Consider the following 11601-nt stretch of genomic DNA (forward strand, 5'->3'; position numbering starts at 1 on the left):
CATTTATTGGCCGAATCCCAACTAAAAAAGTGACAATTTAAAAACAAATTTCTAACTTGTGGCATATTGGTATATAATTTTCAAAAAAGTGGCATAGCAGTAAAAAAATCCATTTTCTTATGTAATGTGGTTTACAAAATGTTGTCAAAGGTTTAGCAAATTCAACACGTTATTGACAAATATGTTTTCTTTATTGAACAATCATGTTTTGTAGGTGGTTGTTTAATTTTTGATAATGGGAGTAAAATTTGAAATTATTCATCCTCACAAATATAAAATAGGAAGAAAGAGAGAAACAACTTTAAAGATAGATATCAATGAGATATATGATAGAGAAGACTAGAATTAGAGTTATACTTTGATGAATCACATGAGTTTTAGTAAAAAAGGGTCAATTGAATGATAAGTTGAGTCGCAACAATTAGCTACACAATTATTAGGAATAAGACAAATGTCTAGCAAAAGCAGATAATGTTTCTAATTGGTTTTTGATTAGTCTTATGAGGAAATTGGAATCGGGCCTTCAAACCTCTCTTTGAAAGGATTTATGGATTGAACTCTCCCTCTAATTGTTAGGTTCTTTAGGCTCTTATGTATTTCTAACCAGCAAGATTGGACTTTAGGTCAAGTTGGAGTATTAGTGGATGGTATTTTCACTTGAGATTTAAAGTGGGAAAAATCTATCTTTGTCTATCAAGAAACAATGTTCCATAATCTGCTTTTAGTCAGTCATGATGTGACATTCTCCTTAGAATTTGATAGGTGGTGATGGAGTCATTCAGAGGACAATGTTTTTCTTGTTGTCTCAACTTCCTCTAGTTTCCTTAAGAGTTCCAGGTTTAGTAATTCACCGGCAGATATAGAGAACCCAATTATTTCTCTTATTTGGAAAAGTTTGGTTCTCTCTAAAGTAGTTATCTTCTCGTGGAAACTTCCCTAGCATAGGGTCCTTACTAGAGATGATTTGTTTAGCCGTAGGGTGTAAGTGGGCCTTGAAGGTTTGATTTTTCCGTAGTGGGGGAGGGAGTCGGAGTCGGTTACCCATTTATTTATGTCTTGTGACAAACCGGGAAGATATAATCTAACCTATTGATCATTAAACATTTCGATATTACACTTGTTGAAGTATTATTTGAGCGTACCTCATGAAGAATTTGCTCTGTTACTCGTTGATACATGTTATCAACACTATCATTTGGACATGAGTGCTCAAAATAATTGTCATTTTTCTTTGATTAATTTAGTTCTTAAAGCCAATCATTTGATCCACTATCAAAAAATCAAGCTATCGTCCTCTAATGAGTTAGTTCATCTAATAAGCATCTGTGAAGATTATATAAGTTTATTATATGGTGAATAACTTAGATTATTTTACTCTCAACACTAAGAATTCAAATTTGAGACACAGTCAATAATATTACATAAATTACATTGGTACAATATAGTGCTTGACAAAACATTATGTGAATAAAGGACGTGAAAATAGCTTGTTGTAGTACAAATATCAAAATAGCTCATTCATTAACGATCGATTTAAGAAACAAACAACTAAAAGGAAGTAATATAAATTCTAAACATGTACATATTTTATTCATCATACTGCATAATATTAAACAAATTTATTGAATAAAAATTTGATAAATAATAAGAGAAGAAAAAAATTCACATAAAGAACATCTAAAGAAGAAGCTCAACTAAAAAACATAAAGCAAAAAGTGATTTCATTGTATAAAACTTCTCTAAAAATAATCAATAGTTGTATTTAAACTTGTTTATATCCTCTATTGAGTGGTATTTGTAAGCACTCTATCAATTATCTATTAATTTGATTGTATTTCCTCAAAAGAATAAGTTGTAGCCATATTCTTTGAGAAGATAAAGAGATCTAGTTGCATTCACTTCTTTGTGTATAAGAAATCTAAGATATAAGTTAGTTAGACTAGTAGATGTCTTAGTAGAATTCTTTGTGTATAAGAAATCTAAGATATAAGTTAGTTAGACTAGTAGATGTCTTAGTAGAATTGTAATCAGTTAGATTGTAGTTAAAATATCTTGAGTGTAAGGGGATTGAATGTAATTCCGAAATGTGGGGTGAATCAAGATAAATTTCTTGTGTCAATCTCATTTCCCTTTTTTTTTTACATCAAGCATATGTGTCTTATCTTAAACAAACAAGCATTTATTCACTAGGCAGAATAAACTTCTTCTCAAGAAAGTTGCTTCTTTAAATCACCCAACTCTGCAAGAGACATCCAATACAGAGCCATTGACACCGGACTCGTATCTAGTACTAAGTTAATCGCAAATTCCACCTCACACTCTGGCGGTAAATCACTGATGTCTTTAGGAAACACTTCTAGAAATCAGCAAACCATACGTAAATCACTAATCACTCCTTTTCCCTTAGAATACAATTAAGGTAACACCATAAACACTATCGCACCATCCTTCACACACTCATCTACTTGCTTAGCAGACACAAACAAGTCATTATCTTCCATGAACTCTAGAAACGACATTATCTTATCGAAACAGTTGATATGGACATGGTTGAACTCAAACCAGTTTATACTAAGGATAACATCTAGTTGATCCAACTTCTTACTCTAGCGGCAAGTCCCAAATATCCTCAGAAAAACATCAGAGAAACTAATACACCACTGACATATCTTTATCCGTAATATCGCTATCCACTCAGAGAGATACAAACCACATAAGTACCTGATCATCCCCTCTCAAGGACACTTCGATCTGATCGGCAGACATGAATCTTGAATCTATACTCTCTTAGGTTTTGGGAAACAACACCACCTTAACAACACTTGCATTCTTGTAATTAGCAACAATATGAACCAACGCTCCACGACTGAAAAATTTCAGAGAAGCAAAAGCTTCTCCCCACTTGTTTCAATCACACTCCTACAAACAAGTGGTTAGAAAAATAAATAAGCACCAACAATGCTTCACACACATGTCATGTACCAACAAACAAACAAAATTACATAAAACTGGCCGGATGGACCGACTTGCTCTGATACCACTAATGTAACACCATATTTCCCCAATGCACAATTATAATTATATCATAGATTTTTCGCAAAATTTTCACATATGATGTTACACATATCTAAACACACACAGACACACCTACTGATCATGTAACACTTAATTTAAATGAACATGCAACCCAATATTTTAATGCATACAATTGCACGTAGGATGTTTACACAACATCAATTCATCTAATATGTACTTGGGATTTTTACACGACATCCAACTCATCCGATGTCATGGAACTAGAATCATAATTAATACACACGCATACCAATTTAAATCCCATAATAAAACTTCACATTTTAATTAAAAGCATCGACTCGTAAATCTTCTCAAAATGTTTATCATACCAAAACATAAACATACGAGGGCATACATTGTCTCTCAGAAAACCTCAACATAAAACAAATAAATTTCTCCCCAGTGTTACATATTAGATCATAACCAAAAATAAAGCAACGAAACTAAAAGAAATAGCTCTAAGAGCTCGCTTCCACTCACAACAGTGTCTATACTATTGAGTATCTGCACGATGCCCATGTAAAGGCAACATTCAAACAAAAGGGGTGAGAAATTACATTCAATAATAACAGACATATACTGCAAGGTAAGATATCAACACATAGCATATTCTACACAATCTCAATCACAATATATTGGTTTCATTCTCACACCCAACACACCAATCAATCACAACTAAACAAATATAACAAAACATATATATATATATATATATATATATATATATATATATATATATATATATATATATATATATATATATATATATATATATATATATATATATATATAACCCGTTATGAAATGCAACTTTATGCATATTCATGTGATACCAACTCAACATTTGGTTCTCTCTTGAACCGAATCCCCTATTCTGAACCCCTGAGACCCCTCTTCTAAGCTCCAAGCCCCCTCTTTGAGCTTGGGACAAGCCACTAGTCCATTCTTCTGAACTAATGAACATGCCTCTTGACACAACTCAACATGAATGTATGAACATATTAACAAAATCAATGTGTAAAGACCCCTCTTCTGATCATAACATACATGCATTGACAAACTCTCGTAATCCTCTATTCTAGATTACATAAACAACTCAACACCATATTCAACATAAAACACAGCTTAAGCACATAAAATAAATCAGCTCAATGAACTATTAATTCACATATATGCAACTCACAACTAACTCAACAACACACAACACCACCTCAATTACACTCATCATGCACAATACATCAATTCATAATCTAACGCATAAAGATGTAAATCATAACATTCACCATCAACAACACATCAATGATAACATGTAATTATCATTAATTAATCATATTGTTACAACACATTCATGCCTATAATTCCATTATCACTTGATATTAAATCGTGTTAGCTTTCCAACATTTCAAACGGAAACTCATTTGGACTTATGGATCAAAATTTATGGCCAAAACGTTTTCGACCAAAAAACACGAACAGCGGCTCCCGCATTGAGCGCGCCCCCTGAGCTGAGTGCGGACGCAACAGTCAGAATGCATAATTTTCTGCATTTTTCATCACTGGAGGCCTTCCGGACCTTGGATTTCGATTCCGTAAAAACCCAAATGCTCAGAAATTTTCAACTTATACAATACCCTAATTATCTCAAGTTAATTCATAATTTTAACACAATTAAATCATCAATTCATAAATTTAAGGTTATGCATAAAACCTTCGAAATTGCAACAATGGTGGAAAATACATCAAGTATCCAAACAGAAAAATTAGTCATGAATAGTGTAAGAAATTCATCAATAGTTACAGAAAATTCTCATCACATCACATATAATCATAATTCATCCATATCATACAGCCTATTGGAGGTTAAAGACTCTTCTACCCTACCCCTCATGTATAATCCCTCATTGAAGGTTATTATCCCCCTTACCTTAGATTTCTCTTGCAAAATTCTTCCAAACTCTATCAATGGGTGCTCTTCCTATGCCTTCTTTTGCCCTAGTCTCCCTATTCTCTTTTCCAAGTTTTTCCATACAATGAAAATTGATTCTCTTTCCACTTCTCTCTTTTACTAATAAACCTATTTTCTCCTAATTAGGTTTTCCCTCTTCTACCCCCAATTTATTCTCGTACTTACTATCTTGCCCTTAATTTCTCTACACATTCTTATTGCTGTTATTTTATTTAAATAATAAAATCAAATCATTATTTTAACTAATAAAATAATTCTAATTTAATTCCTCTATCTCTAATTACTCTTTACACTCTACCATAAAGTCACACACCCTTCCTCTCACCCACATTTATATAATAATTAAATAAACACATGAAATTATAATGAAACTAAAATATAATAATTTACTAAAAATAGGGTGTTACAACTTTCGTCTCTCTTGGCTCTAGGATACGTATCAGACACTGCTGGAACACTCTATGAGGCAGCCTCTAGGGTATACATGTTGCATTTGGTATGATGTATTATCCTAGTGGATAAGTCTTATATATACATCAATGCCATATACATCTCCCTGTTTGTTGAGCTTAGGCATGTCAAAAATTTGTTGTATGAAATGTGCTCTTTAATTTTATCTTTGGTGACTTGGAGAAGAAGTTACAAGCTTCCAAAGTTGGGCATTTCATATAACAAATTTTCCCTTGAGGATGAATTTCCAAAAGATGCGAGAATTTTAAGTTATGAGGTCATGAAGTTGGTGTCTCAATTACCAACAATTAATGAAATTTACAAGGCAGTTTTGACCCTAAAAAGTTCTTGACTTTGAGGCCATTTTCAGTGATGATCCCTTATGAATTCAGAAAAACTCCATACATGAAAGTTGTAGAGGATGTTTTGGGCTTTCCAAAAAGTAAAAGAACTCATCCATAACATGTGTGAGCTAATATATTCGAAGAGATCAAGTGGGGCATCCATACTTGAATTATAGGCCATCTTCATGAATTGTTCTTGGATCCAAAAACTTTCAAACCTACCAAATCCTTCTTTTTCAGGTCACCTTGCTTGCAAATATCCCTCTAATCAGAAGATTACACAAGTTAATCAAGCATTGTCTAAGAGATTTGACCATTAACCAAACTTTCATGTCATTTTAAGCATAAAGTCATGACTTTCATTTTTGAAAAGGAGCTTTAATCACAAAAACTTTAACCTTGAGCCCATACCTTGTTGCTTCTGAACATAAAGCTCCACAAAAGCAACAAGAAACCTCCTAAGATTAGAGGAGCCACCCTAATATTCATGAATAAAGTTTGCTAAAGATCATGGAACCATAACTTTCAAGGTTTCTTCACCATGAGGCAAACCAAGTCAACTTGAAATTGGGACATGATTTTGGTCATATCCCCCCCCCCACAAACCATAAATTATGCCTATAAATAGAGGCCATTGCCTCTTGATCCAAACACATAACAAATCACAAGGTCATTCTCTCACTTAAAAGCTCCAAAATTCCACTTTGCATAAACTTGTGAATTTCAAGTTTTAACCAAGTTTCATGAAAACTCATCATTCAGACACCTTATATACACCATATAGAAGCTATCCAAACCATTACAATGCATCTATAACAGCCATACCATCATCCTTCATTTTCACTTTTAGTCATTTGTAACTTGGTTCGGGTAGAGAAATCCAAACACTCTCAAGGCAAGCAACCATTCCATTAGCTTCACCATGGTTCAAGGAAGGTGTGAGGATTATCAAATCATTTCTGGAAGTGCTCAAACTCCAGACTTGATTTTCACTTTAGAGGTAAGTTGCTCTGACTTCAAACTCCATGTTTACCATACCATTTTGAGTAATTCTCAATTCTATGTTGTTAAGCATCATGTGAGGATCAAAAGCCCTTAACTACCTTTCATTTATTCATCATGATCATCATTTAATTTTATTTTGAAATTCTAGGGTTCATAGTGTTTTTCTGCAAATTAATGAGTTACAATTATAATTAATTAATAATTGATACATGGCTGAATTCATGAGTAAAAATTGAGTAACTTTCATTTTAAAGTTTTGCAAATGGTTGAGAAATGAGGATTTTTCGAATTTGAGCTCCATGGTTAACTTGAGGTTGAAGATGAAGTGAAATTGTTTTTCTGAACTTGTTTAAAAATATAATTTTTGGTTTGTATTTAGTAATCACCACTGGCGCGTGGCCCAGTGGTTAAAATTTTGAATGGTGACTCATAGTTCATAGGTTCAAGCCTTCTTGGAAGCATCCCTATATTTTTACCACTATTTTTTCTTATTTTCTTTACAACTTTGATTAATTGTTTAAACTAGCAAATCAATTTATTTTTGCTTGGTTTTTTGTATACACCCTCTTTATGTTATATATTTTTAGACTATATTTTAAAATTCCAAAAATTTATTTATTTAATCATTTTTTAATCAAGTCCAAAACTATTACTTCTTTATCTTTTAAAAGGTATTTTTCCAAATATTTTTCAATTGATCTTTCACCAAATGAATTGTTTGACCTTATGTGATTCCCTTAGGGTTAAGACAAGCTTATTTTGAAGATATTAACATGATGCCAATTAATTTCCACCTAGGGCTTAGCTTGTTTCTAAGTGAATAAACTTTGTGTACATGCCTAAAACCTTAATATTTGATCCTTGATCTTTACCCTTGATCTATGATGCAACACCTTGTCAATACTAATTTGTTCATCAATGCCATGATTATACTTTAATCTCCATAATATCTATACTTTGATAAAATCAATCAAACCTTTATACTTGACAATCCATTGATACTCTGTCTATCTTTTGTTAATTAATCACACTTTATTTATTTACTTGTGTATATATTTAAATGATCCACATACTTGTATCATATACTCTTGTTATATAATTTTTCCTTGATATTATTGTTGACTAACCACACATGCATAAGATATTTGTCTATACTCATCCATTTGATCATTACATCATACTCATACATACATGATATGATAATGAGGTATGTTCTCCTTCATTATATAACCTCTGTACTTGAGTTGTTTACATTGATATCTTTGCTCCCACTTAACTCACTTTGTTTGTATCCATGATACACATAATATGTCTCACCCACCACTTGAGATGCTTATCTTTCATGATTGCTTGAGATGTAAAACTTCCCATTGTAGCTAAAAATCCAAAGGATTGAGATAGTTTTGACTAAAATTATCAAGGTACTCACCCTTTTTTCCTTCTCTTTTACTTTGTATTTTGTATTGTTAAAGCTTATCACTTTCTCCCTTTGTTTTTAAAACCTGGTTTTTGATTGTTAGAGTTCAACCATTTTTAAAATCAACCATGTTTTGTATTGGAAAAACTTAGCATGTCACTTTTGCCTTGTATTGTTAAAGCTTGGCTCCTTTTAAAAACTTGTTGTGTATTGTTAAAGATCAGCATTTTAAAAACCTGAGGTGTATTGTTAAAGCTCAACACTCAAAAAATACTTTTTCCACTTTGCCTCTTGCTATTTTCCTTTTAAGGGGAACTACAAATGCTTTGACTTCCCTATTGCACTTAAGGAGTATGTAGGCACAAGATGCAATGTCTTGCCGAGCACAATAAAATTCTTTTCTCACCATACCACTCTATTTTACAAAATAAAAATAACAACAATAAAACAATAATATATATTTTCAAAGAAGTTCCTGTAGAGTACTACATATGTGAGGAGTGTTAATACCTTCCCCTTACATAACCAACCCCTAAACCTAAGATCTTTGTTTATTTTATTAGTTTTTATTTAAAAACTTCTTTGGGTTTTACTTCGTTCTTTTCCCATTTCCTTTGGAAACAATAAAGCGCGGTGACGACTTTCACTAAAATACGAGTTGGGTAAATCCAATGGCCTCAATCTCAATTTTTCACCGCTACAGATATACAGGCATTTCCAATCCATTTGTGACAGGCATGCTTGTGTTCCTACCACTAGCTCCCCACAGGCCACCAGATGAAGGGTTAGACATTCACATCTACGAGGTCTTTGGAAGTACAGGCGAAGGATCGATGTGTTGATCGTAATGTCATTTTGACACCCTACGTGGAGCATAGAGTGCACTGGGACTTTGATTGTACTGCCATGTTTTTAGGCTATCTACGATGGAATAATTTAGTGGCTAGATATTTACGTGAGAGGTGTCTGCGCCAGTTTGGGTATATTCCGGGCATCCCTCGACTAGTCTTTGTCGTTCCATCTGAGGGCATTGATAGATGGTTTATGTCCAACATTGTCAGCAATGCAATTGCTATTAGAGATAATATAGTGGAGGTGTTATTCCTTATGTAGTGTGGGGATGGTTACAAAGAGTGGTATGTTACATTATCACACCACGCATCATCCCAGTTACTCAGTTTGCTTATGATGTTGGACCTTCCCATGATGGAGGACCTTTAGATGACGTGTCATTGCCTCCACATGGTATGACAGACCAGTAGTGACTGCTAAGGATCACACTTCTTTCAGATATATTTATGGGTTTGGCAAACCCATATGGTGAGATGTATACTTTGGCATCGCAAATAGAACATATTGCTCGTGGTGGACCTATGTAAATTTTATTAGTTTTTTCATTATTTATTGTCACTGACATTATTTTGGATTTCTACTAAATTATTTGTATATTGTTGGCACTTTAGTTTAACATTTCATTAAATGAAAATTAGCATTACATTACTGTGGGATGAACATAACTTAACATGGAAATAACATGAACAAAACTTAAACATTTCTAGATGATTGAAGACATTTCAACATATTGATAATATCATCTACAACTTTGGCGATTATCGCATTCACCTTGATCGAATACTTTGTTTCGTATTGGTGATATGTGCTCCACATGTCTTTTAAAATTTCACCTGTCTTCAATCAGTTCAAACTTATTGAACCTAATCTTTCCTTCAATATCGATCGATGGCGAATGTTACTTGATCTTGACCACTTTTCTGTTGTCGGTATGATGCACAAGATTATTCAATTTGAATTTTAGAATAGCAAGATGGGTGTCCTCTGTGAGCCTAAAATCAATAGGAGATTTCACGCAGTTGAAGTACACAAACGCGAAATATTAATATTGAGACATTCTGAGATATTTTTTTAACAACAAATCATGCATATTTATTCAAGTTTGGAATCAATATGGAACACACAAAATTGTAGGTGCAATCACAAACATATAAAAGTGTCGGAAAAATCTTAACGGTTGATAATCAACACTACCAGATTTTTAATATTATGGAAAAAAAATCGATAATCATAGGAGGTTTTTAAAAAACCAATAGTCTAAGAAGTTTTATTTTGAAAAAAATCGATAAAAATATACCAATAAAAAAATTCAATTATCACTAATACTTTTGAAATACACCAGCAAAATTTGACACACATCAAATTTAAAAAAAAAAAACGATAAAAATACATATCAGAATTTTTATTTAGCTACCCAAATTTTCATGTGTCTGTCAATTTTTGTTTGTCTATCAAACTTTTTAAAAGAGATACTATTAGTATTATGGAAAAAGGGATGTGCCAAGTCAAATTGGATGGGTGAGAGGTAAAATTCTCCGTCATCTTTCACCACATCACAACAACTTTGTTGTCATGAATGGCTCTTTTTTTTAAAGATCAACTGGATAAAAAAAAATGTTAAAAAAAAGTTGTATATTATGTAATAAACAAAAATATGAAATATATCTATAGATTGAACGCGGTCAAAAAAAAGCTTTATGGATAGAAATAGAATAATAACAAACGTGTTACTACTTTTTACTATTTGTTCTGTTCCCACCTTAATATCTAACCAATTGACCTAAAATCATCTTTCTATGATTTTAAACACCGCGTTACAACCTAATCCCACCGACACATCTAACAGTACCAAACCATAGCCAGAAGACACATTGTGGGACAACACTATGCTATTATGATTTTATTTTATTCTAAAAAAACTAGTATAGAATAAAATAATACAACTATCGAATATGCCATGTTCCTTCCTGATGAGATCCAAAACTAGAAGCATCACGTTGGTGCTTAATAATCATGAGAGAGAGATCCACCATGTTTGGCTATGTTGTCCACTATACACCTTTACATAAAAAGATTAAACAAAGTCAATGGTTATTTTGACTATGGAAAATTAATGTGTACATCAAAATGTTTTTCCACTTAGAGTTAAATAACAAAACTTGGTTTATTTAGATTGGTCCTCTCTAAAATTTCAATTAGAAGTCTTAGTGACTTTATATACTCGAAAAGGATTTGAGTTCATACAAGATTTTTTTTTCAGCTACCCTTTAAATACGGCTTCAATGATGGCATAATTGTTTGCTTCAATTTGTCACCAAATGGCTTACTATGAGGCGACGTGGCTTGACTTTTATGGTTATATTTATTGTCAGGTTATGTAAGTATGTTTCATTTCCTTGTTTCTTTTATAAATAATAAATAAATCTATTTAATACTCTCTCCGTTCCTATAGGTGTCGTTTTAGAAGAATTTTTTTGTTCTTATTTAAGTTC

The sequence above is a fragment of the Vicia villosa genome, linkage group LG2 (genome assembly GCF_029867415.1).
Source record: "Vicia villosa cultivar HV-30 ecotype Madison, WI linkage group LG2, Vvil1.0, whole genome shotgun sequence".
NCBI lineage: Eukaryota > Viridiplantae > Streptophyta > Magnoliopsida > Fabales > Fabaceae > Vicia > Vicia villosa.